The sequence below is a fragment of the Oncorhynchus clarkii genome, chromosome 26 (assembly GCF_045791955.1).
Source record: "Oncorhynchus clarkii lewisi isolate Uvic-CL-2024 chromosome 26, UVic_Ocla_1.0, whole genome shotgun sequence".
Taxonomy (NCBI): domain Eukaryota; kingdom Metazoa; phylum Chordata; class Actinopteri; order Salmoniformes; family Salmonidae; genus Oncorhynchus; species Oncorhynchus clarkii.
Window position 1 is genome coordinate 10874669 of NC_092172.1, and position 27749 is coordinate 10902417.

Below are 27749 nucleotides of genomic sequence, written 5' to 3' on the forward strand. Positions count from 1 at the left end.
GAAAGAGGAGGCGTCACATGTGTCCGGTGGAGGTCACCAATGGTCTGCAGGTTCTAATGATGTGCTAATAGCCACTGAGGAGGTCATTTGGAGCCATTACGGAGCGCCTGTAGGTAGTTAACGGCCCACAGCATAACCCAGGCTCCTTAATGTTCCCACGGAGGCAGTTAGCCCTCTGTCACCAATGGCAGCCGCCTCATTATTGCGATTAGAAACCAATTGATAGGTAATAGTAAAATATGATGGCTCACTGTCCCATAAATACAGTACAGTAGTAGTTGGAGTATGAGGGAGTTAGCTGGACTGCAGAGGTAGGTCCTGGTTAAATCTGTGTGATAATGGCACCCTCTGTAAAGGTATCACCTATGAGCTTATCAACTAAACAACAGAAGGGCAGCCATACTCTCATCTGGGTTGAGGCTTGGGGTCGTGTGTCATTGTTTGTCACCTAGAGGGGAATTCTGTCAGTCGTGGCCTAATTGCCAACCCATGTTTCTGATTTGTGAAGAAGCTCATCACAGGAAAGTTTTTCCCTTCACTTTTTTCCTACGCCCTGTTGACTATGTTGTCATTCATCTTGTTGTCCGAGGGTTCCTGCTAACACACCGTAGTTTACTTTATCTAGACGTATGAGAATGGCGGAACCTATCAAACGAGGGATATTTTAAGCATGCCGTAACCATTATTAAATCCCTGATGCTGAACATTGTTCTTAATCAGTTTGAGTCAGATGTTTTCATTTAGATTTGTTATCTTCCAGTAGAGACATTGATTCAGATGATTTAAATGAGCATGCGTCCAGTCATCGGTCATAGGCAAGACACTGCAATCAGTAACTCATCGAGAGAAGCCGAGTTTGATCAGTATATACGCTTTCTCCTGATAAATATAGGAACACAGTTTTCCCTGGTCTCACAATATGAGGATGACGAAACCTCAGACTTGAGCTCTAAATATTTGTCTCTGCAGTATTTGTGCGAAGCCTCATTAATGATCAGAAGTGCCAAACAATATAGTGTACTCGGCCCCAGTCTGAAGGGAAAAAGAAACAGTAGTGTGTTTGTGGAAATGTAAAAGCTTCACATGCGGGATTGATGTAACCAATAATGATGAGATTGCGAAATGAATCCGGGCAATAGAAATGTTTGTTGTAACAGTGCTCCTCGTTTAGTGAATGTCATACTTGAACGTGTAATTGATAGAAATTTGAAGTTACATTTTAGAAGTTTACAGTCACGGAGGGTTCAGAGAATCGAGTTGTTTAAAATTGCACTCCCTCCATTTTCATTTAAAGTAGGCTACTTTGAAAAAAATGTCTTCATCAAAGACCTGGAACAGATGAATTATACTTTGAGAAACTCAATTTTAAGAAAGAAGCATTTTCTCTACGTATGAGCCAGCCACTCTGGTGTGTTTTCATTTCAATCTGAACTGGGCAAGAATGTACGTTTCAGTCGGGTTTCAAACACACACACACACACACACACACACAACACACACAACACACACACCACATCCTTATAATATGGAATGCACAGCAAACATGAGCCTATTGCTACTATAGGTCACACTTTATTGCTATCATGTTGCATCAATGTTCTAAAATGGTTCTGTCTGTTACTAATAGTACTCATTTGCAATTGAGCTGAGGATTTGAAGTGACGACAAGCAGGGCCACATCCAAGAGTACACGGAGAGGAGACTGAAGGAGTAACATCTTAGTTTAGTTGAGAAGTGAACAGTGGCGAGTCTGTTTTTAAGCATGTTTTCTTGGATGCCTCCCAAGCATATAATACATCAGAAGAGCCATCTTCAGCTGGTAGTCAGAAACATCAGTCTAATGGGCCTGGAAGGACTGTCCAACACCCTGCTCTGTGCTCTCCTCCCTGACCCCTGACCCCTGGCCCCCCAAACCTTAGCTCTGTCAACCGCGTTGTTGACTTTTAGTATCTGTTTCCTCTGTCAAATCTCTCTCCTCCTATTCAAAAATGTAAAAGACACAAGTAAAGTTATTGGGAGGTGGTCCAGGTACAGGAGGCAGGGAAGTACCGGAAACTTCTACATGTGACATGCAGTAATGAAATGTCAATTATCAGTGTATTATTTTTCATGAATATTCATAGATTTGTTTATATATGAAGGGATATGACGATCGAAATAAAGGCTCGGTAGAGTCCATTTCAAAAGTATAATCTTGAATGTCAGTCAAGAAGTGTATTGCTCTAAAGTGGTCTCTTGTTGTGACTCCCTTTTTCACCTGGAGCACCTGTTGCTCAGTATAGGTAGAATAGTGCTGTAAAAGTTAACTGTAATCTTTACTCGTTTGTGACTTTTAGATTTTTAAATGTTGGTCTGATTTGCATACAGGCCTATATTCTATTTCCTATAGGCTACTGTATTAATTCAAGTTTTTTTTTATTAAACTCAAATTAAAAAGACAAAGAAAAAAATATTTAGGTCATTAGGCATGTATTTTAACTTAAGAGAATAGTGTATTCGTTCAAGGAAGTTAATGTTGTGTGTTCATGTGTTATTCCCTGCAACATAATGCACAAGTATTTAAATGCAGGGTATATTTATGGGACGTACCCGTGCTATAGTGTTCGAAATGTGCATGTTTAAATCCATATGGCAACTTCCTTTTGACCTGCTTTCACATCCCCGTCGCATTGTCAAGCCTGTCACCGATAAAGAATCACTTGACTTGCTATAACAAGTTCAAAAGAAACCGAGAACGCGCTGTTGATCCATGAAGAATTGAGAAAAGGAACACCCCTACTGCTCTCGCTATCATTCCCATAGAGATAGCGATATTATTGATGGGATGGTTATGCTAATTTCTTTAGAGACAAACTTTTATTTTGGAATTTGTTCAAAAAAGAATTTCATACGCATCAAACTGGAAAATGCATGCTGGATTCCTAACCGTTTAAGGGGCAGCATGAGAATCCGATTTTCATAGTGAATAATGAATGTGGACTATCTTTTAAAAAATATGTTTTGTCTGGAAGGAAAAGAAAGCACAGCCGCGTCCTTTCCTTTCTGGATTATCTATGAATTTTCCACTGAAAAAAAAGATAACACTATAAATGAAGAATACAAGAAAATAGAAAGTTACAACTATGTAGGCTAACACGATCAAACATTGTAGTTACAAATAAACATACAGCATTATAGCCATAAAGCCAATAACTACCAGCTATCTCTTTTTTACTCTGATTTAAAGTTCAATTTTAAATCACAAAATGTCCAAGATCCAATAAAGATATAATCCACCCCAATTAGGCTCATTGTAGGCCCTACACTCACACTTGAATCAAGCTGTAAAACACCAACGTACATATATATCAGTGTCATACACAGATGGAGTGGCATGTGCTCATAACACATTAGTTCACCGTCATACTACCACACTGAGCAGTGGCGTGTGAGTATCCTTGAGTCACACGCCGCCTTGGCACAAGTGGAAAAGGGAGACCATACGCTCACAGCTGTTCTATCTCCCCGTATAAATACGACCAGGGAGTCCGGTGTGGGACTTCTGGCTGATTATATACAGGATTTGATATCATCTCGATCAATGCAATGATGTGTCCCATGGTTCGAGGACATTTTGAATAATCAATCCGTCTGCGTTTGGCCGAACCATCATCGCATCACTGTCCTCCTCTTTTTTGTCGACCTCTCCACGTTTTCACGCTCTTATCATCTTCCCAGAGTCACATACCCTTACATTACAGAAAACCAACCGTCCATATGAGTATTTTATATTTTTTATTATTATTACCAAACCTTTCCCACAATTACACCATAATCATTATATAATCCCACAAGAAAGAGTCTGTTTAAGCAATGTCTTTTGTCCACGCCGGAACACTGAATCTATAATTGCATTACATTCAGCTTCTTCCACCCCCTATAGAAACATAATATAGCAAACCATCTTGGTGCGAACATTTAGGAGCATGAACGGTCGGCCAGTGCATCTCTGTCCTACCGCAAAAGTTATGCCAAAAAAAGTTTAGAGTCCTCGACGAAGAATACAGGTCTTTAAATCATTTTCCCACGTTACTTGGAACCGTTGAGTGAGCGCGTTTAATATTGGACTTTTCTCTTTCTGTTTGAGTAAGGTACGAAGTGCCCTTGATCAACAGCTGAGTTGTTTTAAATATCATATTTACTAATAAATATGCTTAATTCCTAGCCTATGGCTTCAGAAAGCGCTCCCGTGCATGGTGCTAGAATAAACCCGGTTCGTCAGGGCACCTGAAAAAAAAGCCTCCCTCAGGACTAGTTTGCGTTTGTATGCATGCGATTGGCAACATAACTGGCTTATTTACATTAAATACGCCACAAGGTTACAGTGAGATGAACGTCATTTTATCACTGATTACTTCTCTTAAGCACTAGAGCTGTGACTGATGCTGAGGACGCGCAGACTACACCGATTTACCCTGGAGTTTTTTGGGGGGAAGAAAAATACTTGAAATAGTTAACTGAAAAGGTAAGGACGTGTACTTTTACAACATTATATGTGTTCAGTTGTTATGTGTTCACCGCATGGTCCCGGACTACATGTATCAAAGCCAATTATACACGGTGTCAACGTAACAAGACTGACAATGTGAATGGGTTCTGAGGAGAATAGACATATTTTAATAAGAGTGTTTACGGGAGCTCAAGGTCAGAAACAAGCTGCGAGGTTGGGAATCCTTTCTCTTTTTTAACCGTAACACGGGGGACATGTAGCCTACGATTAGAGTATTATTATTTACGGTGTTATTTTATCTTGGGTTACGCTCTTAGCTCCAGCAATGCCGCAAGACCTATATCTATTTGTTGTGAATAACGCGGCGGACGACAATGGACTGCTTTTTTAACGGTACAATGCATTTCACCTACCAGATAGGGAGAGTCCAAGCTGAAATATGGAAATGTGTTGTGATGCTGAGTAATTAGTATCAATGAACACGTTTGGTCTGGGAAAAAACTGACCGAATGAAATAAAACGCTATTTTTTTTTTTTACTCAGGATACGTGCGGAACAGTTAGAGAGATCATTCTGTATTGGACAATCGTAACAGGTCCGAAGCGCACTTTTCCCCCTTCAGCGAAAGAAAATGATCTGGTCAATCATATGGACATGCCTCATTATTCAATGAACACAATCTCTCACCAAGGCATCGTTTACATACAGGAGTTTCTTCGCGCTACTCCAAATTTAAAGGTAAGAAGTGCGAAGCTTACGCATGGGTTTAGGGGGTTTGGAATGGTAACCCGAAGGCGTTTCGCTTTTGAAAGTCAGTCTAAACATTTGCTATTTTCTATTGTATCATCTCAGTGGGGCCTGTTTCTCTACGTGATTAAAAAATACAGTATAATTAAATATCCATAGCGGTGACGTTAGCATGCGGGGTTGTCAGGGGGGAAACGTGTAGTCTACATAATGAATGCATAGGAAGACATTGTACAGCGACTCAGAACCTACTCTTATCTCTTTTATATTTCAACGATTTCATAATAGTCACATATACAAGTTGTATATTCCAGACGTTTAAGATAGACAGCGGAGTGTGCATTAACGTATTGGACACATGACATGCATAACACAGGCAGATATTTGCGACTACTTTTAAGGAAGTATAAACTGTCCCCCCCCCCCCCCATCCAATCTGCTTCGAAAACTTTCTCATCACATCCCTAGGGGTTTTGCTTAGAATTTCAGCTAACCTGAGTGCAGATCGTTGGAGAAATAGGATCAAAGTTATCCGCTGCATGCCATGTGTCAAAACTTGTGAGATGGAAGAGCCGGTGAGACCTGCCATTTTGTGCTGTGATCGACCTCTTATGAATAGCAGCCATGCATTATGCTTTGAGGAACGTTATGATGGCATCAACAACTGAGGGCTAAATGTCATACACGCTTTAAAACCTTGTATGTGGACACAACACACGTATTACTGGAGAAATTAAGGTTTGAACGACTGATTCAAAACGCAATTGCTTGGGGAAAGGTATCCAAATGGTAAAAGTTATAGCGATTCGGAAACGAATAGAATAGGCACCCATGACAAATAATTTCATGAAAATGACGTAGCCTAGCCAATAACTTAATCGGGGACGAGGTCGAGTCTAGCAAGTAGCGTATGCCATAGCCTTCATAGCTATATACATTCACGTTGCCTAATGTAAATGTTCAAAAATATAAATTATATATTTAAAGTGCATATAGACTGTTGGTGTGGGATTAGATGTTTTGTTCTTGCGCTATGAATCTCAAATTTGTCAGGATACATATATTCCCATACAGTCTGATAACCCCAAAATGTTAAAAGTGCCTCAGTACGAGTCTATTATGTATCATTTCGTGGAATAAAACACATGCTACCGTTGCAGGGGCACTACCAGTGCTTCAAACTCTCCCCGGTAGGACTAGTCTGCAGGTGTCCCTCATCCAACCGAGCAGTCTTTCACCTTGAGTAGAAGGGAGCGATCCTCCCATGTAAACACAGAAGAACCAGCTTTGAGATTAACCCAGCTCGAAGGCAGCAATTTAAAACAGTAGCCTAGGCTACAATGGCTGATAAAACACATGACCCCCTTAACCGTAACGTAAGCGTTACAAAACGTCCATCACATTGTTTTACTTTTTTGTGTGTGTGTGTATCTTCCGCAAAGTTGAGTTTGCGAAAAAATGTTTATTCCTTAGATTCATTGTCAAAGGAAATGAACAAATAGGATGCACAGATGCACTGTCCGAGTTAGCCACTGTCATTGTTTAATGGTATTTGCCAGGCGGATATTATGTCTGTAATAGTGTCTGGGCGTGAACCTTTTTGTGTCAGTTCTTTTTATTTTCTTATTGAGATTGAAATAGCGATGGACAACAGTCACACTGGAGGGCACTGAATTCCAGATCGGGGCCCTACAGTAGCCTCCATGCAATTACCGATAGTTAGGAGAATGACAATGAATTGTGAAAGGTGTTTTGAGGGAAGAGAAGTGTGACTTTACTAACTGGTATGTAGTTGCAGCTCCTGTGTGTGTTGTCCTGGAGATACTTGACTGGTAGTTGACTGTCTGCTACAAAATGTGGGGGGAATATATTTGTATTATTTTTTAAATTATTATTATCATCATAATTAATTAAGCAATAATTCAATGAATTGTATGACAAGCTATCACGTTTCACTTAGCTCAAACAATTGCTTTTACACATTCAACATTTTTCTCTTGTGTACACTCTATTGTGAATTTGGTGTTATATTCCTAATCCCATTTTTAAACATGCCTTGTTCTTATATAAATCACATTCCTAAGCATTACCAGTCCTGTGTTTGATCTAGTTCGTCAACCTGTTTAGTGGTTCAGCATTGCAGTGTATCCTATTGTACCTGTGTCTGTGTTCCGTGGGTGATGACAAGCCACGGTAATGCACATCTTTCTGGGGAGAGAGAGCGAGACAGGAGGATGAGAAGAGGGCATGGGCATGGCATCAGTGCTCCTCTCCGGACCTGTCAGTCTGCAGCCAGTCAACTGTAGCCGGAGCAGGAGAGCAGTCAGAGACCTGATCAAACAGCCATCCCACTCTTAAATGATTCTCGGCTCCTTTAATTGGTCGAAATTGTCTTCCAGATGTACGGCAATAGCCAGGGTCTCTTGTGGGACGGTATGGCAGGCGAGGCCTGGTGATTAGGTATTAATTGATATGTGCAGTGGAGCCCCCATCCCCTCTGGCTCCAAAGGCTAAGGCCTTTACCCCGGTGGCTGTGTTCTCCCTCCCTTTTGGCAGGCAGGAGGGGCTGTTTCAGGAGGGGGCTGGAAAGGAAGGCTGGGGGCATAACACATAACAAATAGGCGCAAGGCTGTGGTGAGCCTTGTAGTATGGTGACCTTGATTTAGAAGGTACACTTTGGAGAGATGGTCTTCTGTCAGATGTCATGAGCTCTGTTTGAGCTACAGAGACGTTTATAGGCTGTGGCTCTTAACAGTTATCTTCTCATGTGTGTCGCATAGCATATATTTTAAAAGGCGCGTGTGTGTATGTGTATGTGTGTGTGGATATGAGGGCGACAAGGATGTGAAAGTCCAACGTTTCTGCAGATAGTAATCGTAGGCGTCAGTGTGATCTAAGAATAAAGACTGGGCCGACAGATGAGGTGATGACGGATGAGCTTGACTCAATTGCCTCATGCCAGGGTGCCACCAGAAGGAGCGTCTGTCTGTCTGGGAAAGGGGGAATGAGGGAGAGGGAGAGCGAGAGCACACCGGAGAGAGGGAGCGAGGGGTTTGCAGTGCCAGAGCGCAAACGAAGAGGTAGGCCTCTGGTTAAAAAGAAAGTTAGGCTGGTTAAAGGAATAACACCAGCTTAAAGCACATACGTGATAGCTAGAATTTGTAGATATATTCACAGATATGTTCTCTCTCTCTCTCTCTCTCTCTCTCTCTCTCTCTCCCCCTCTCTCCCCCTCTCTCACCCCCTCCCAGTCTTCCCAGGGGTTCTGGGATAGATCTATATGGATCGTGGACCTAAGTATCTAGATTGATGTTTACGCTCAATAATAGAATGTGTTAAGTTGGACTAGTTTGCCCATCCTTGGGAAAGATGAGCAGCTTGTGCTTTGGCCTCAGCCTTTGTCTAAGTGATCTATCTAATCACACACGTCCACAGTAGCCATTCATCTGTGATTTTTCAACCCAAAAAATGCAATATTAGAATACCTCCTGAAATGTCCCCTTTGCATACAGTACCCCAGTCAGCAGGCCGTTTTGCAACATTAAAGCCTATTTTTGTATTTTTTTTTAACGTTTATTAGCATTTAGATTTATAAATGTGCTGCACATTGTGTCAAGACTGTTTCCTTTTGATCTGCAAAGGAGCACAAAATTACAGCCATGTCATTTTTGTAGACAACAGCTTAACACAAACAGGCAACCACCCATCAATCACATGTTCTGAAGCATGGCCTTGTGTATTTAGCATTCTATCCGGCGTGCCTTAAAGAGTGGTAAATATCTGCAGTGCTGTTGGGGGTTGACTCCAGAACTGTGGAGTGGGGGGCAGTTACTGAAGGAAATATGTAGTATGAGATCTCTCCAGCTCTATGCGGGCTACAATGATGTCTGTACTCTGACTTTGTAAAGGTCGTGACCTGCTGGTCGCTAGTTAGTGCATTTTGGGTCCATGTAGAGGGGACCCTGGTGAGACGGCTTGTTCTAGAGAAGCAAGAGGACCCTGCACCTTTAATTATGATCAAGAGGTTTTCTCCAAAGGACAGAGGCGTAGCGGTTATGTTGCCTCGTAAATCTGCCCCTGATGCCGTATATTGTGTTGAACTATTAATGTACACTATTATAATGCATATTCAGCTGCCTCTTCAGGACCTGATTTGCATAATTGGATCTTTAATGAAACTTGCCTTGTGGAGGGAAAAAAAGAAAATGAAAAAAAATGAGGAGAAGAAAAACATGATAGGCAAAACCCTGTGTATATTTGTTGGGAGAAGTTCTACTTGGATTTTAAAAGAAGGGGGGCTTTAAAAGAGAGTGACCTGCGCACCACACACATCAGTGGCGGTGCTACAAATAGGATGAGAAGTGCCTCTGAAAGCTGTACATTCCCAGCCAGGTCTCGCGGGTTATTACTACAATAGCCTGGGGGACTTTAGGTTCTATGTCTACACTCATTTCGTGTACTTGTTACACAGGGAAGATGGGTCTTTTGTAGAGGAGCTGCTCCGCTCGGCTGTCGGAATTCCTCTGTCGCAAATATTTTGACAATTCCTAATCAGGAGCAGTCAGATATTAGGAGTGCTGAGTGCCTTTGCTTTCTAGGGGCTGTGAGAGTTTCAAAGCCAGGTCTTTTTTCTGTCCTCTTGCATATGCCTGAGAATCACTGTGTTTGACTGTTTCTGTGATCTTTTTAGTGTATTTGTTGATATGCATGATACACTATATAAGAAATATAGTGAGAATGTTTTCAACATGTTTATATTATGTGTGTGTGTGTGTGTGTGTGTGTGTGTGTGTGTGTGTGTGTGTGTGTGTGTGTGTGTGTGCGTATGCGTGCGTGCGCGTGCCTTTACGGGACTTCTGCTGTGTTCTCCAACTTGTTTGTGGGTAAGAGGGTATTATGTTTAATTGGTTAATTAAACTCTAGAGTCATTTTTCCTGGACTTCAACAAGTTGAAGGTTATAAAAGCTACTGGTGCCATTTTCAAATAAACGTGAGAGTCATATATAATGACATGTTATTTGTCCTGCGTTTGAAGGACCTATCGTTTAAAAGTGAATGAAAAAAAACACAAAAAAGCGAGCTGGATTTTGAACAGCACAGCAGAAGAGGAGCAATTTAGCAGCACTATAGCACAAGTGGTTTTTATCCATGAGGGGAAGAGTTGTGAATCAGCCACCAATGTTAAAAACGTATAACAACCAAATGGTGATGATGTATCATAGTGCGAGGGGCACAAAACACTCCCTCTACTCCAGAGACATAAGAGTGGATCATGTGTCAAAACAGTTTACATGTTGCCATTAGAGCCATGCTAGGGAGAGAGAGAGGTGGAGGACAAAAAAATAGGTTCAAGTGCGTTAGCTAGCATTGAGCTGCCATTTACCCAGGGTGTGCAGAACCCCCCCCCCCATCTCTTTATTACTCCCTCTCTTTCCTTCTCCATCATTCTCTCTCTCTCTTCCTCCACTGCCAGTGTGCTCATGGGGAGTTTCAGGCTGGTGCAGTTTGTTCTCCCAGGTGGACCTGTATTGTATTAGACCCTCAGTACCCCCTCCCAGACCCCCCTCACGTGTAATTCCTTGAGGAGATGCCTGGGCCTGAGTTGCTGTATTGTCGTCGTCCCCCCCCCCACCCCCCCCGTGGACTGAGCGCTCCCGCTGTTGAATCTCTCGGTAATGATGTCACAGCGATAGTGGAGGGGAGCAAATGTCTCCTGATTCCACCATTTAACGGCTGGCTGAATTGGCTGATAATGATAGCATTGGCGTCTCCAGGCTCGGAGACGGATCAGGCCCTGTGAATTAGTGGCTCCTAACCAGAGAGAGAGAGAGGAGGAGGAGGAGAGAGGGAGAGAGAGAGAGGGGGAGGGAGGGAGGGAGAGAGGGAGGGAGGGAGGGAGGGAGGGAGAGAGAGAGGGAGAGAGGGAGGGAGGGAGGGAGGGAGGGAGGGAGGGAGGGAGGGAGGGAGGGAGGGGAAGAGATGATCTGACAGTGAGGGCGAGAGAGAGAGACAGAGAGAGAGACAATGAGGAGGGGATGATGTACTTAGCTATGTCTCTGGACTGCTTTTGAAAAAGCTTCCTGGAGATTTCCACGGCAGTGTTGATAAATGTGGCTTGATAAAAGTCAGTAAAATGTCGGCCTGTCTGCACACCTCTATTAGGGTAGGGGACATTTGTGATAATGGCCAGTTGGAGTCAAACAGAGAGGTATAATGTCAGCTCGCACAAAATATACTGTAACTCCCAATCAAACTTGTATTTCTAGTTGAAGGCCTACTGTATTTCTGGTCTATCAATTTAAATGGTTGTCTTGGAATTAGCCGCTGATTTATCTGTTGCCCTCTATGGATGTGTATTTGAGGGGCATGTGGGAATACGGTTGCAAGTTCGCTCTTTATTTGTGTATTGCACTTTATTAACACAGATTTATTCGATGCCGTATATATCATCTGCCTTTTTATACAATTTAAAACTGAGCGCATTAGCCTGCATTTTAAAAACACAAGTTTCCCCCTGAGATGCACTAATACCATATTACTGTTTTCCATGGATGCTAAAGTAAATATTTAGGCCTGAAGGCAAATTAAGATTCCCAGCTTTGAACACATGCTCTTTTGTGAAGGCTGGCACTCACTGACCACATCTTCAGGTCAACAGTGTCATAAGAGGGAGCAGGGCAGCTTGTTTTTTTTGTTTGCACAAATATTGAATATACGTTTATTTGTATATTTATGACATGCTCTGCTTGTCCAAAAGCTGGGAGGTACTCGCTCAACCCAAAAAATGTGTGCTGCGAGTGTCACCAAAGAAGGGCTCTTTTAGAAGGCTCTGGGAACATCTCACATTCCACGAAGGAGGCCTTTTTTTTTTTTAAGAGACAAGGTATGTGGTCCTGTGACTGCTGGACTTAAAATTCACATCGAATACGCACGCATGCACGCACGCACGCACGCACGCACACACACACACACACACACACACACACACACACACACACACACACACACACACACACACACACACACACACACACACAATCAGTAGTTCCCACCTGGTGTTTTACAAACAGGAGAACAGGCACTGTGTGGGGAGAGCTGTCAGTCCTGTGTGAACCACTTTAAAAACTGCAACTCAAGGTGTGAGCTAAATAGTATTTACTTTAGGGAATTTGTCTTTATTTATCTGCGTTATTACCGAGGTGAATTTTAAAGGGCTTTTGGAGAGAATTCCCCTGGCACGTAGCTTCTTTTTATTTTTTTATATATTTTTTTACCCCTTTTAAGTGTTAAGATGTGCTCGTACCCCTGCTGCAGCAAACCCTTAACAGATCTCCCGCAATTTCTGATGATTTTCATAAATCAGCCTTTTTTTCCTCCCGTCTTTTTGTTTTCTTTCTTTTTCTTCTTGATCATGAGGCGTTGTTTTCTCCTCTCATTTCTCTGTTTCATCTCTTTGTTATGTCGTTCGCACCAATCGTTGTAATGGGGAGAAAGCTAAGTGGAAGTGCTGGGCCACAGTCTTGGATGCTTTCTCCTGTTTTAGTAAATAGGACTGTCAGTGTGGATCAGGCAGGAGCCGTGTGGGCAACACTATCCACACTCCACTCAGAGGCCCATCCTCCACTAGAGCTTGTGAGAAACAGAGCACTTTGAAGAAAATGACTCCACAAGAGAAACCAAGTTGTTTAGGAAGAAATGTGCATGTGTCTATGTCCATGGGAACAGAACACAGTGATAGACTCAGAGAGGGAGTGGGGGGGGGGGGTTCACCCATGAGTTTAATCATCCGTTCACTGTGTGCTTCTAAAAACGGTGGCCAAGTGACCGTGGTTCCATAGTGTGTTGAAGCTCAGCTCACCCGGACCTGCTCTCTGCACAAGGGGCTCACACCAGACCCATCATGCCCCTCTGTGGTCAGGTGGTTTCAGACAATTCTTTGTGTTGTCTTTGTAGTGATCGGGTTGCACCCACAGACCTCCAATAGCCTGGTGTGAGGACCCATCCCAAGCTCCTGGAGTTCTTTACAGTTCTTCACGCTGTATTCCCCATGTAGCCACCTCATCATCTGGCAGATTAAGCTAATGATGACCACACAGATGATGTACTTGTTAGAGTGGTGAACTTTTGCCTGGTGTTGATAGTTTAGGCTTTTTATGTGGGGGGAGGCATCATTAGTGCAATGAAATATCTTCTCTGTTTAAATTTGCATGAAGATGGTTCTGTGACCAGTCATCGTTAGATCAACCAGGCACAGCCTAGGTTGTAGAGAAGATTCATGTGTTATTCCCCAACCCCGCCGTCTTGGGAGGTCTCTGTTAAAACGCTAACTTCGGCGTACCCCCCCCCCCCCACCCCACTCACCCAGTGACGTTCTGGACCGATCCATTTCAGCGCCGTCGGAATGGGAACGTTTTCCGGAGATTTGGGTGGAGTTTATTCCTCTCTCTCTCACTTTCCTCTGATTGCTGTAGCCTCGGGGCTCTCCAGCACACACTAGATCCCTGTGATTATATTAATGGCCTCCCGCTCTGAGTCGGAGGCAAAGGACCCACAGGATAATGGGCGTCAGCGTGGAGCGGTGGGTAGGGAGATGGATCTCTGACCATCGGGTCGTAGGTTGAAAGGCTCAGGTGAAGGAAGCTGCTCTTGGTCCCCTTGGGCGGGGTGCTTAGCAGGGAACGTGTTAGTGAGTGGATGCCCAGACTAGCTGGAGTATGGCAACATGAGAAACACATGTATGAAATCTGGAATGAACCGTAACAGTAGAATTACTATACTGTAGCTAGGTAATAGCAGACGTTAGCTATCGTTTTCAGAGCTGGCTGATTATAAGCGCTTAGGTAATGTGGATCAGTGTTAGTCATTTTGCGTTTATGATAGCGACACAGTGGGATTTAATTTGGTCTGTGTTGGTTTCCAATTGTATTTATCTTTAGCAGACTGTATAAGGACAGAACCCAAAGGTTTGTACACACTGTATGAATGTGTGTATGTTTGTGTGATACGCTGAAGCTTGTGCATGCTTTGTAGTTGTAGTACAATGCCCGAGGTACTTTGATATGGGTCATGTAGCTGTACCCCCCCCCAGGCCCTGGATCGTATCCGGTGGGAGTCCCTCTCCTGCTGGGGAGCACATTTGATCCAGGCAAGGCCGGTGCTAGCATGGAGCCGAGAGGGGTCAGGCCCGTCCTCACTCTCTTTTTCATCCAATTTCCCCGGCTGCAGGCGGCCCTTCTCTCCACGCTTTTGTTGTCAGAGGTAATCTGTGAAGGGATCTTAATTATGGAGGTTCGGCCTGTTTTTTTTTTTTTTTCTTACACGCTTTTAATCAAACAGCGTAGTTAGTTAGTAATGAGGATGAGGGAGGAACGATGCGTCTGCTTCCCCATGCTGTTGGGTGTCGGGAAAGAGGAACAGGGAGCGTAAAGAGAGGAGCATACCATTGTAGTTATTATACCATCGTACTGTGTTTATTTAGGACACGTCAACAATGCAACCCCTTTTTTTGATGGATTATCTTCCCCAACAGAATTGCCTCGTTTAATTCTCGAGAGATTTTGCTAATTTACACAAATAACTATTTAGAAGCCAGTCCAAGAGTCAGAAGACCCAAAATATTCCAGGACCTGAACCCAGTAAACAGGACTTCAACCATACAACATCACCATTTGTGTTGTTGGACAAGCAATGAAATGACTGACTGATTTAATGAATCAAGGGCTAAATTGAAAAGACAAGAGGGAGGGGCAGGTGTGGTAGGGGGGGGGGGGGGGGGGGGGGGGGGGGGTAGATGGGATCCATTACACATAAACACCCTTAGCATCGATGGGATGATCCAGAGGGATTAGATTGGAAATCCTGACGGACGTTGAAAAGGTGACCACATGGAGGGAGGGCTGCATAATGAGCCCACTGGCAGATGCTCGAGAGTGGAGAACCTCGCCGGCCCCCAAGGTCAAACGGGGAGTCACATCCAGGTCACAGGAGGTCAGAGGCCAGCAGCCTTAGTTAGAACACAGCGCACTGGAGGCTCAATGTTAACCGCTTAACAAAATCCCGGCTGACTGAAAGACTTCTATTGACGTCTCCCTGTGGTTTGGGTGCACGTTTTCTAAGGCTGTGTGTGTTTGTAGGAAACTAACATTTGTGTGAATTAACCTTCACGTGGATGTGACGAAGACAGTCTTTCGAGACTGTTACTACTCTGAACCTATGGGATTTCCGTAAGGAGTAGTTCACCACCTGGGGGACTTTGATGATCTAAACTCTAAACTGTGTATCGTGGTGTCTTGTTTGAGCCGCGACTTCGGCTTTCGGTGGAACCCTTGTGCGACCAGTACCAGAGTAGGACTTGAGATATTAAGCAAGAGTTAGGCCTGGCTAATTTAGACAAGGGTCACTGTGCCAGGGATTGGGGTTAAACGGTGTGACTGTGGAGGTCAACAGTAATTAGCTTCCATATGACCCACTGTGTGTGTGTGTGCGTGCGTGTTAGACAGAGAGAGAGAGAGAGAGAGAAGGGTGGAGGCGGTGTGTGTGTATGTTTGTCGAAGAGTTTTAGGAGTGTGCTTGTGTGTGTGTGAACAAAGGGACAATTGCAGATAGCATCACTACTCTGTAGCTCTCTCTCTCGTAATTGTGTGTCTCTTCAAGTGTTCCCAATGCACGTCCTTCTATGGCCAGCTCACATCTTGTCCTTATATTATTAAAGGTGGCCTCCGTGCTTAAGGAAGACCGACAGATGGCCGCTTTCATAAATCATGCTTATAAGATGATTCTAGAAATCACCAGCCACTATCTCGCTTTGGTTACAGTAGCTTACATCCTTACAGGCATGTTTATCATGATGTCGTTGCAGGGGTTAAAACCCGTCCCTACCCTCCGCATGTTAATTATTATTTCAGAGTCAAGACACTGATGACGACCTACAGTGAAATAGAACAACATGTTAGAAAATCGGGTGGCTAACTGTTAAAAAATAAAAAGCAATCCTTTCTTTGCTATCCTTGTATGTGTAAGCCTCCCTCTCTTACGGTAGGTAACGTGTGTTCTTGTGCTTGGCTGAAAGTAGCTCGTAACAGGATGTTAAATATATAGCAGTAAGAGAGGGGGGGGATAAGGGGGGAGATTATGTCTGTGTGGTTGCACTATTTCTTGATGTATGCACCATGTCAGGCAGCCATTGTCTCCTGGGTAAAGAATGATAGTTCAAATACCTACCATCTCTCCCCTGGTGCTCCAAATGCTTGGCTTTGAAGTTTTTATAATCCATCTGTCATCTTCGAGCAGGGAGGGCACATGTTCTGTACTGCTCAATTACAGAATTTTCTTTTGCCAGCTACAATGAGACAGGAAGCAAATAATATGGGCGACCCAAAAGGGAGAGGAGTTGGAGAGGAATCGCTCGAAAATGCTGCATTCCTGGCGTTCTCACGCACTTGATTGTGTCCCTCTCTCTCATAACAGGAGAACAAAGTGTGTTTGTTGTGGGCGGAAAGTCTGAACCGCTTCCTACTGTTACAATTATGAAGAATTTGATTGAATGCTTATTGTTTCAAGGACAGCGATTTCGCCACTTTTTGGGAGAGTCAAACATTCACTATAGTCCACGTAAGAGCACTAACCTTACAGCTTATTAATCAAATTGTATTTGATATTAAGATTAATCTGCTACAGAAACAAAGGGTAATATATGTTGGCTTGGCAAGTGAGAAAATGTGCATTTTGACGACGCATGCATTGCACACAGAGTAGTATATATGTTGTCAGTTTGATGTACATTCTAATGAAGTTTTTTTTTGCAGTGCATGGTGCTGAAATCATCTTTAATTGGAGAATGCTGTGATTCGGTGCTTTAAAGCTACACTGAGGAGCCTAGAACGTCCGATACCCTCGCTTCAACAGAAAAACAACAACAGCAGCAGTTGCAAATTAGACCTCCGAAACATTTCTTCTTCGGGAGAGAGAGGCATTTAATTATTTTAGCTTTAATACACAACACTGTTAGATCTCTCTGTCTTATTTCATATCTTCTCTGAAGAGCCCCAAAGAAGTCTCAAAGGAGATGAAAGATGGACAAAAAAATGGACATTTTACATTCTTTTGTTGCCTTTGAAACGTCAATATTTTGCCTGTAATTGTCTCATACTATGTTATGCATCTTCATTTATGGAGGAATAATACATTGGGCCTTTCTTCCTAAATAAAAGCAGCACCCATCTGCTTGTGGAGCCACTCCTGGTTGCCTGCTCCTCACAAAAATAATACTCATCCTAATGACTTCCACATATTTTGAAATCTCCCTTTTGAAATTGGTCTTGGCAGATTATTTGCAGGTACTTGAGATGCATCTGTTTGCAATTTTGCAATGTGGAAGACTTTAATGCAGCGCTCGGCGGGAGCCGAGGAGAGGGGCTATTTTAATCTCAGAGTAACGCCGGCTATCATTACAATTGCCTAGGCCCTACACTGCCTGGGTCCGTCTCACCCAAGCTGGGCGAAAAATAGGAGACATTGGAGGGGTCAAGGTCAAGATCTCTGTGGGTCAGGTTTAGGGTGCCCTTCCTTTAGTGAAGCCGCACTGTCTGCCCTGATAACTGGTCAGACCCCTTGCAATGACACAGCCCCTCTCCAACGAGATGGGTCCTTTATAAAGGAAGTGATTAGGAAACCAAAGCTGAACTCATTGTGACTTCAGTCCTTATTATTTCTACCATGTGGCGGGCAGCTGACCGGCTTAAGACGTGTTTTTTCTTTTGTGTTCTTTTTTTCCCTTCTCATTCAACTGTAATAACTTACCCTGTTGTCCCACCCAGGATATCAGGACATAACCAAGGCTGCCAAACTGGGATTGTATAGGTGGTTACAATTACATTCATTAGATTTCATCAGGGTTGTTTATGCAGTCGGACGGTAAATGAAAAAAGACGACCTTTCAACTCCGTTCTTTGTTTTGTATTTTTTGTTCTTTTTTGTTTTATTAGGAGTGAGGGGAGGGCGATGCCAGAGGAGGAATTATGTTGAAAGTGTATGCCTTGCAACTTTTTCCCTGTTGGAAATGTTTATTTGAACAGTAAGCTCATGATTTGAATATTTGTAATCCATGCTTAAATTTACAGGCCAGATGAACTTTTTGGCACAGAATGGCAACCATAAGTAGGATTTTCTGAAAAGCTTTACAAAATTTTAAGCCATTTGCATGGCTTATATAATTTAGAGGCAAAAAAATGTGTTCTGTCTTATTACTTTATACCTTTAAAATGTTCCTTATTTGTCCTCTCGATTTATATACATTTGCTACTTTACGTCATATAGTAATGTGCATTTTAAAGCTCAGTTGGGTCATTGAACGAGTATATGAAGACTTCAAAAAATGCAGAGGCCCAGACGCTGGAGTGGTTTTCCTCCATGTTCAATTCAAATGAGTTTACTCCATATTGACTTCTAATGCTGAAAGGCCACCCATCTTGTAGGCTGGGCGGTCGCTGAGCCGAGCAAAAAGGAACGCTTTCTTAAATGATGCTAATCAGTCCGGAGGGGCCTGGCCTCCATCCTTCATCAGTTTTCTGTAATTCAGATGTGCTGAGAACCTGAAATTAAACGTGTCAGTGTGTGTGCATGTGTGTATGTGCGCTGCAGGGGTGTGGGGGGTTAAGGAGAACCAAATTAGTGGATGGGAGAAATAACTGAAGCCGTGGCTTTCTCTTGGGCTCCACGTTGGTGAATGTCAAGATGATTTAGCTTCTTTTCTATTTGCTGTCTGCCTGAAACGTCCAGCCCTCCTAAGATTGCAGGGGTTTCTGCTAGCCATTTGATGAAGGTATACCTTTATTGAGTCAATCAGAGCCTATAGGCAAAGCGTCAGTATGTGTGTGTGTTCTTGTATGTGTGTGCAGACGCCAGTTGGGCGAACAGCTGAACCATGGCGCAGCCCCCTGCCCCTCGTAGGCCTTGGCAGTTAGCGGTGTGAAAAAGCCCACTCTTTGAGGGCATTATATAGATTAATGTGGTGTGCCTGGGGGCTTCCAGCGACACCTCACCAGGGAGGCCGTACGGCAGATCTGGGGGCTGACGGGCGTTAAGGGGGGACCATGGAGGACTGGGGGGGACTGGGGGGAGCAGAGCCCCGTCCTGGGGAAGGCAAACAGAGGCTTCTGGCCTGGGTATTGGGGGGATTGTGTATGGCTTGTGTGACCTGCGATGGGCATCATCTGGCCCAGGCGGCTCGTTATAGGACCCTGCTCTCCTCAGCCAAGCAGCTCCACTGTCTGGACCTCTGTTTCAGCCAACTGAGACACTTCCTTTCACACACACACACACACACACACACACACATCACACATCACACAATATACACTGCACTGCTCCTACTTCCCGTACACACACAATTCTCCTACTCCACGCACACACCCTCACACCCTACTCCACACACCACACACACACCACACATCACACATCACACAATACACTGCACTGCACTGCACTGCTCCTACTTCCCGTACACACACAATTCTCCTATTCCACGCACACACCCTCACACCCTACTCCACACGCACACATACACATTGACATAAGCATACATGCTAATACATTCATCAGTGCATACTTACAGAGAACAAAGGACTGTACTGTGTCACCTTATATTCATTGTAATAAACAGAAATATCCAATGTGAATGTTCTGGTATCAAATAGTCAACAATAGTTAGTCTGAACCATGTATCAGATTATCTCACACACACACACACACACACACACACACACACACACACACACACACACACACACACACACACACACACACACACACACACACACACACACACACACACACACACACACACACACACACACACTGTATCCCTCTTAAGATCTGTATGTATAAAAGAAAGTAGAAAAGAACAACAGAGTACTAATCTTTCTAAATTGGAATAAAATCTTGCCTACTTAAACAGCACATGAAGAACAACAACGGTCCCATTGTTGTCTCTCTGTTAATGTTTCCGAATCTCTGATTTCATAACTTTGCTTTCTATAGTGAAAATGTGGAGATTTATTATCAGGATTTTACCACATTCCATTCAAGATTAGGCACATCTGGTAGTGAGTGTTTGATTTGGTTTATATCAAATTGTGTATACAGTATATACCTGGGACACATGGATATTTGTGGGTCTCTATATACCTCTCTATCCATGCATGTGTGTGTGTGCGTGTGTGTGTCTTTCTGTGCATGTGTGTGTGTGTCTGCGTGTGTGTGTGTCTGTGTGTGTCTGTGTGTATGTGTGTGTGTGTGATTGTTCTAGCAGGAGCGCTCCTTAAATAACCTACTTTTGTCTGACAACAGCATTAGTTGTAGAGGTGCACATATGCAAAAAGCTATTTGGAAAGGCATCCTCGTTGCTGTCAGCTTTTATTATGCGGGAAGGTGTCATGTTTGTAACGAAGCTGAGTGCAGATGGCAGAGTGGAAGAAATGGATCACTAATTTTAACAATGATTAATGAACAGAGATGGAAAATGAATTACATTGGACTATTGGAGGCAAGGAATATTTGCAGTTAAAATGTTAACTTTGTCTGCCAGGCTGGTGTAGTATGGGAAGCGGAATGAGTGTGTGTAGTGTGTGTGTGGTGTCTATAGTGTGTGTAAAATCAAAACTTGTCTGCTCTTGACTGACATTCCCCTGCTTAAACACTGCATGTGCTATACACATTGTTTTCACCCCCGTGTATTACGCTAGCATTAAAAGAACACAATGCGTAATAGGATAAACACAGCAAAGGTTATCCTGTCTTAAGAAATGCTATAGTATTTCCTGCATACTCTGGTATCAAGCCACTGTGTACGTCTATACTTTCTGGAGAACTAGTGAGGTAGGAGTCCTTCACCCCTTTCCATGGGCCTTTTTGGCAGTTACCGTATGGCCCAAATCTCACACCATCGTTGACCACACCGCCCACCGCCCTAGTACCAACTATTGGGTACGCCATGACTGTTGGGCTGACTCTTTCTAAGACAAGAGAGGTGAGCTACTCAACTCAACCCCTCTCGAAGGAACATCTGAAAGACCCCAGAGTAGCAAAGTCTCATCCATGACAAACAGGATTCTGAGAGCAGGAGTTTTCTCTCTCTGTTTCTTTACTGTTTTTTTCTCCTCCTCTACTTTTTTTTGTTGCTCCCAGTATTGCGTCTCTATCGGGGCTTGCAGGGTGGGCGGCTTGTGCGATCCTGCATAGTAGGTATATGTGAACTATTTTGAATTTAATTAAGCTCCTGATGGGAAATACTTAAAGGGGGAGAAAAAAATGCAACAACTTCTGGAAACAATGTGAGTGTGCGCAGAGGAGATCTCACGTTACCCGGCATATGCTAAGCACTCAGAAAACATACACAATGCCTTTGGTGAACAAGGTAGGGAAAATGCTCCTGGGAGCCAATTTAGAATGTGACTTAAGGCAAGTGTGCCTTTGTGTGTGTGTGTGTGTGTGTGTGTGTGTGTGTGTGTGTGTGTGTGTGTGTGTGTGTGTGTGTGTGTGTGTGTGTGTGTGTGTGTGTGTGTGTGTGTGTGTGTGTGTGTGTGTGTGTGTGTGTGTGTGTGTGTGTGTGTGTGTGTGTGTGTGTGTCTTTTCCCATTGAAATAGTAGTGGGGATAAGAATTCCCCTTGCAGGCTCCTGGGGTGGCCTCCTTTGAGAACCACATCTGTGCCCCTCTGCCCCAGCTCCAGCCCCAGCTCCCCAGCCCCACTCACTCTGACTCGACGTGAGGCCTCAACCCAAACCCACTCACTGAGTTACGCTCTACTATAGAGGGAGAGCAGGACGTGTAGTTCACGTGGCTCATGCCGACCTGATTATTTGCCTTGTGTGAAGCGGCAGGCCTTTAAAGTAGGATTGCGTAACATTCTGTGCGTTGAAGGTTTGTTTCATGTTTTGTAGCGCATGTCATTTTGGAGGACTTAGCCTCGGTTTCGATTATCAAACGTAAATGTAACCCTTCTCAGTGTTTTTTTCTCCCCGTACCATATGCCGTGGACCATACCTGTTCTTACTGTCATTATAACACTTGCATTTCATTTAGGCTTCTCTGTGTATTGACTGTACTTGTACTACTGTACTTGCACTAGTTCGCAGAATTTTATGAAAATGATCAAATGTTTGGAAAGTGCTTACTGTAATGGGTATGTTGGTGTTGTTTTCTCTGTCGCCATTGTGCACTCTTGTCAAACTTCAATAGCACCTGCACTGAATGTCCTGGTTTGTCTGCTTTGTTTACAGGCTTGTCTCCCCCCCCTTCCCTCTGCAAACCTGTCTGTGTTCTTCCTGAGCTACGTCGGTGAGGTGGCAGTACTGCAGGTATGGATCAGTGGCACCCCGATTGATCACGTAAAGAGCAGGATATTAAAGATGTCTGTCACACTCCCCCTCCTCCCTGGCATGGTTCTGGGGTGGAATTGAACAAGTGAATGTGAACTTTTCAGCTCAACGCTGTCACCTCCCCTAATCAGGAAGTGAAATCTGTAGCACAGCACTCTCATTTAACTTTCCTAGATACCCCCCCCCCAAAAGAAAAAATAACAATTGCGCTGGAAGTAATGTGATTTCTAAATAAACGCCCGCCTGTCAAAAGCCGAGACGCATTTACTTCCCCAATGTAGCTCAAGGAGACAATTAGCAAACAGAGGTGACACGGTAAACAGGTGCACCCATTATTTCTGGAGCTTGTGGCGATATATCCCCATCTCTGAGACTGATGGTAGATCATGTGACATGGAGGATGAAGGATCTGTCTGCATCAGGGCTCGGCTGACAGGGTCTGCCAGCAGTTTGCAATGTCCTCCTCACCATCACTATCATTATCATCTCAAAATATGTACTCCCTCTCTTTACCGTCCCAATGTACAGGTTAGATCACGTCTGTCCTTTCTCACACACATCTCTTTTCTCTTTCTCACTCTATACATCTCTTTTTCTTGTATTCTCTCTCTTCTCCTTGCCCGCAATCCCTTCCCTGGAATTGTTTTCTTTTAATTCATAGTAGACCCTCGTCCAGTGAGAGAGGTCAAGCCGGTTTGTAAAAATGGATTGCTTGCAAAGTGCTAATCAATGGAAACTTTTTTTTTCTTGAAGCTGGAAAAATCTAGCTATAACATTTATTGAAAAAATATTCTACTGTTTGAACTTGAATTATATGACAGCTGTCTCATATACCCCGCAGGACTCCGAAGTCAAAGTGTCAGACAGCCTTTATACGCTATACAATACACTAATGATACTATACTTTTTATCATTTAAAAACTTAGTTCGTTATTTATATATATATATTTATTTTTTTCCTAATAATATAGAGCAATCCAAAAGTATTTCAATCTTAGATTACGTGAAATGCCATATTTAAAAAATGTGTGCTATGTTGTAACAGTGTAACAGCCTTGGTAATGGTCGCTGGTGTTTTGGACTGCATTTGCATGCTGAGATGTATAAATCAAATCTAAAATAGTGAGTCAGTCTTTTGGCTTGTGCGGCATCAGAGGTATGTGAGACAGATCTCAGTCATATTGGATCCATCACAAACACATGCTCTCGCTGACGCATTCTCACACAAGGCACATATGCACGCAATCGTCAGGCTTTCTCCAAATGATATCTGGGCCATCACAAGTACAGGGACTAGCTACTAAGAGGACTCCATAAATACGTACCTTACTTCTCAACTCACCTTCTCTCTCCCTTCCAGTATGTGCTATTGACGTTCCACAGACATGACGTAAAAGAGGAATGTCAAGTCTTTTTGGATCATTTAGGGACGTCGAGACAGCAGAAGGTTCTCTTATGGGTTAGTTTATAGCAGTTTGATCCGAATGAGGAGACTTTTTCCACCATGGCCTTTGGATGGATTCAGTGAGCGCAGCCTGTCACTGTTGTGAGAATACATCCTGCTGTTAGAAATATGACATGATTGGCATCCAAGGGACACATTTAGCCTCTGACAGTTTTGACAGAATTAGTTGAAGGAGTGACAGTCTTGGTAAGGAGTTTTAATGATAATAATCATTTTGCATGTTTTTTTTTGTTATTGCAGGATAATTATTGAAGAGGTTCATGTAGTCATGGCTGTAATCAGTAAAGAGAGCTTACAGAAAATCAACAGGGAAACAGATGGTACTTAGTTGTTTAAAAAAAATATATATATATATATATATATTGAACTAGTAAACTTAGTACCAGGCATAGGACGAGGACAATCAAAAGGAAAAATTATCAAATTAAAATCTCTTCACCCTCAAAAAATAAATAAATAAATGAGATTCACAATGCATAATTAGGACTTGTTGGGGTCCTTTGCCAAAGCCACCCAATCAACCCACAACACACTGTACCGATAGAAAAAAAAAATGCACAAAAAGCCGTTCAACTCAAAGAGCGGTATTTAAACAGAAAACCCTGACCCCTTGACTTTGTCTATTAGCATAGAGTGGATTGCATGGGTCGTTCGCACGCAATCGGCACGAATAAGGTCACCGTTTGTTAGTTTCACTCTTTTGGGATCCGCCTACGCGGCGTCCACCCGGACTTTCGCTGGTGCCCAGGCCTCGGATCTGTGTTTTTAAATGATTATTTATTTTATTGTGCACGACCAGTGAGGAAGAAAAAGGCTCTTGCTTTCCAGGGTCGGAGCGATCGGAACACAGAGGCTGCTGCCCTACATTCCTGACTAATTGTATAATTGGAAAAGCTCTCCAAATGAGCGCCCCCCTTTCGCGGGCTGATCTTCCCAGCGCTTCCCCCCTTCAAAGCAAATCACAAAAGAGCATTTTGGGAATAATAATAATTGTAAAAAGCGTCCATTATTAATCTCGTTTACCACCAGCACCGCTGCTGATACTCTCGCTACCACACATGGCACTCATACTCATGGGGGCCAGCCCAACAATAGCGGCAACTTTTCTCTGACCGATATCAGCCATAGCCGCGGTCAAAGTACAACCTGTGGACGACCCTGGAACTAGCCTACTCACCACACTATTTGGGGATGGCCCTGCCTGCAGTGGAACAAGTCTGTGTATAAACTTTTTAAAATGTTGCCTCACCGGCATATAACTGATGATCTATCTACCTGTGAGCTGTCTTTGCTTTCATATTTTACCGTGACACCCGTGCTCATGGTCGAATTGGATTTTCCGATTTATGGCCCCTCTTACCCGCCTTTCATTTCCATGGATACGGAGGGACAGCGGGATGATTTCTGAGGTCGACTGCTCAAAACAGGATTCCAAAGTGCAGTTAAAACGAATCTCTTAATTAACCCTATTGATCAGTAAAAAAAAGTTAAAAAAATAGAGGCAAATGTGATTTGCATACACCGAGAGTGATCAATGCATTCACTCATTTTCTTTTTTTTTTCTCTTCTTCCCAAATCTGATTTCCTCAGTTTTCAAAGTGAGCGAAGGAGAGTTCAGACTAATGTGGATCGATCCGGCATCTTGCAGACCGGAATACAAAGCATTGTATTAGTCACTGAAGGGTGAAACATAGCAGGAAGACTTTTGTTTGAAGTTTGCTATGTCAGATCCTTTTCTCACTTAACCAAACATGGAAAGTACTCATCCAGTCTCTCGTATGCTCTGTAACAACAGGGATGATTATAAATCACAGGTTTGCGTTGGGAACATGAGATTTAAACAATACTCTATTTGTACGCTGAATGGAACAACATATTAGAAAGGTCATATTTATTCAGGGGAAACGACATTCGCTTCTCTTTTTATTTAGCGAAAAGCAACAGCAAAAAAAAACACCACCCCCACCACCCCCACCACCACCACCGCCGACAACAACAGGAAGAAAAAACTAAAGGTGTTAAAAAAGCAGTATGCTGCTTTTTCCCAAGAGCAGCTTATTATAGTGTATTGATTTATAAGGCTTTAAACGTGATCCTCCATGCTCAAGTCAAGGGCAGGGGGAGAGATGGCTGCAGTCAGGCTACATGACAATCATCGGGTGCTGCAGAAAGCCTGTTTCTGAATAGTTTTGGAACACAAAAGGGTAATTGTTTTAGCCCAGATGTTGCTTTCGCACAACAAGCAGGATACAATGTTCCTACTGAGCTGATGAGCCCAATCAGTGAAATGATTAAAAATTGATTTTGTCCCTGTAATTACAGTATGTAAACTACTTAGCCAGGATTGCAAAGGAAGTGATTTTCTAATTACGTATATACTCTGGTGTCTAATGATTGGTTTTTTGAAGTAATGAAGAGAGGGTCCTAACGACTCCTCTGTGTTCTGTTGTTTAAGGAAAAAAAAAAGAGACCATCGTTAGGGCAAGGCATCAGGCAGACAAAGAGCTCAAATTGAATTTTCGCCAGCGCTAACATGCACAGATTCTGTTTGTTAGCATGCGGTCTGGACGCTAATGGTGGCCATGACTTCTGCGGGGTCACCAGTCCAACAATCTGGACCCTCCAATTAAAACCTCCAGAGTTTATGATGTCATTGTCACCCCCAACACTCCCGCCGTTGGCCCTCACTTCTCTCACACACACACACACACACACACACACACACACACACACACACACACAGACGAAATACATCTCAATCTAAACCAGACAACAACCACAGCAGTATTTTTATCTTGTAGCATTTAGCAACTCAATATGGTGAGACAGGAATGTAATATTAGAAAGACTATCCTGTACTTCAGTTCATCAGAGGTGATGGTATCCAAACGCTGCAGTAGCGGTGAGTGGGTAAAATCACCGGGGAAGCCAAGCCAGAAAACAAAGGCAGATTACAACTTATGTGTTGTGATAATTGCATTGTTTGCTCTATAACCTGTTCGTTCATATGCCTTGCCACCGTAATATATAGGCCTAAGGCTGAGACATTAAGGAGACACAGTTACCTGACCTACAGCATGGTCAAGCAAGTTAATGTTTCCAACATTTTCGGACTACTAAACAACTATTGATTTAGAACCATGGTACCTCATGTCGCAAAGAAAACAGGAGCTGCCTCCACTATTCCAGCACCATTTCAACTTCAACATTTCAACATCATCAAATCATCTATGCTTAGTCTAATAGTGACAAACAGACCCTACTTGTACAAACTCACCCTACTTGTAGGGTTGATGAAACAGTCTATGAAACGGTCTATGACTCTTTCATACATACACCCTTAACAGAACAGCGCAAACTGTCTCTAACCAGAATAGAAAGAGGAGTGGGAGGCCCTGGTGCACAACTGAGCAAGAGGACAATTACATTAGAGTGTCTAGTTTGAGAAACAGATGCCTCACAAGTCTTCAACTGGCAGCTTCATTAAATGGTACCCGCAAAACACCAGTCTCAACGTCAATAGTGAAGAGGCGACTCTGGGATGCTGGCCTTCTAGGCAGTTGCAAAGAAATCATCAGTTTCTTGGCAATTTCTCGCATGGAATAGCCTTCATTTCTCAGAAAAAGAATAGGCTGACGAGTTTCAGAAGAAAGTTCTTTGTTTCTGGCCATTTT

General features: G+C 43.3%; 1 protein-coding gene across 4 annotated transcripts in view; it reads left to right on the top strand.

Annotated features, from left to right (window-relative positions):
- Positions 1-4423: 4423 nt before the first annotated feature.
- The window catches only part of LOC139385054 (zinc finger protein 536-like), a 173880-nt gene continuing 150554 nt past the window's right edge, over positions 4424-27749 (top strand). For 2 of the 4 annotated variants that reach the window (XM_071130095.1, XM_071130098.1), the window contains exon 1: positions 5091-5227. The gene's annotated coding sequence lies outside the window, so the exon portion shown is untranslated. Of the gene's footprint in view, positions 4505-5090; positions 5228-22538; positions 22590-27749 lie in introns of those variants that run through there. The other 2 variants (XM_071130097.1, XM_071130096.1) reach the window with 2 other exon arrangements.